Genomic DNA, 443 nt, shown 5'->3' on the forward strand with positions numbered 1-443 from the left:
ATCCTCCCTTCGCTTTAGCCCGAGCGACATCTTGGATTTATGGCGGTGAAGCTCCATTGTTGTCGCTGATATGGGTTTATCGTCATTTTCATTCTATCTTTATGGACAAGAGATATTTTCCCTTGTATTAGATACCCAGGGATTTTACCGGAAAGGGACCATCTTAGGTGAAGATACAAGGCTTAAGGAGTCAGTTACACGCATTTAAATTATTACAAAAACCTGCGTTGATAGAATGGGATCATGACAGTACCCCCCCCCCCTCCGCCCCCGGATGAATACTATTAAAAAATACTTGTTCCATTTTCGGTATAAGGGGGAGGTTCAGACATCCACTTTGACAGCCCAGAATATGATATAATTTTAAGGAGGAGAGAGGGAGGAAAATCATAATGATGTAACGCAAGGACGGTCTCGAGGCAAGTAAAAGATGACAGTTGAGT

Source organism: Penaeus monodon, chromosome 34, assembly GCF_015228065.2.
Source record: "Penaeus monodon isolate SGIC_2016 chromosome 34, NSTDA_Pmon_1, whole genome shotgun sequence".
NCBI lineage: Eukaryota > Metazoa > Arthropoda > Malacostraca > Decapoda > Penaeidae > Penaeus > Penaeus monodon.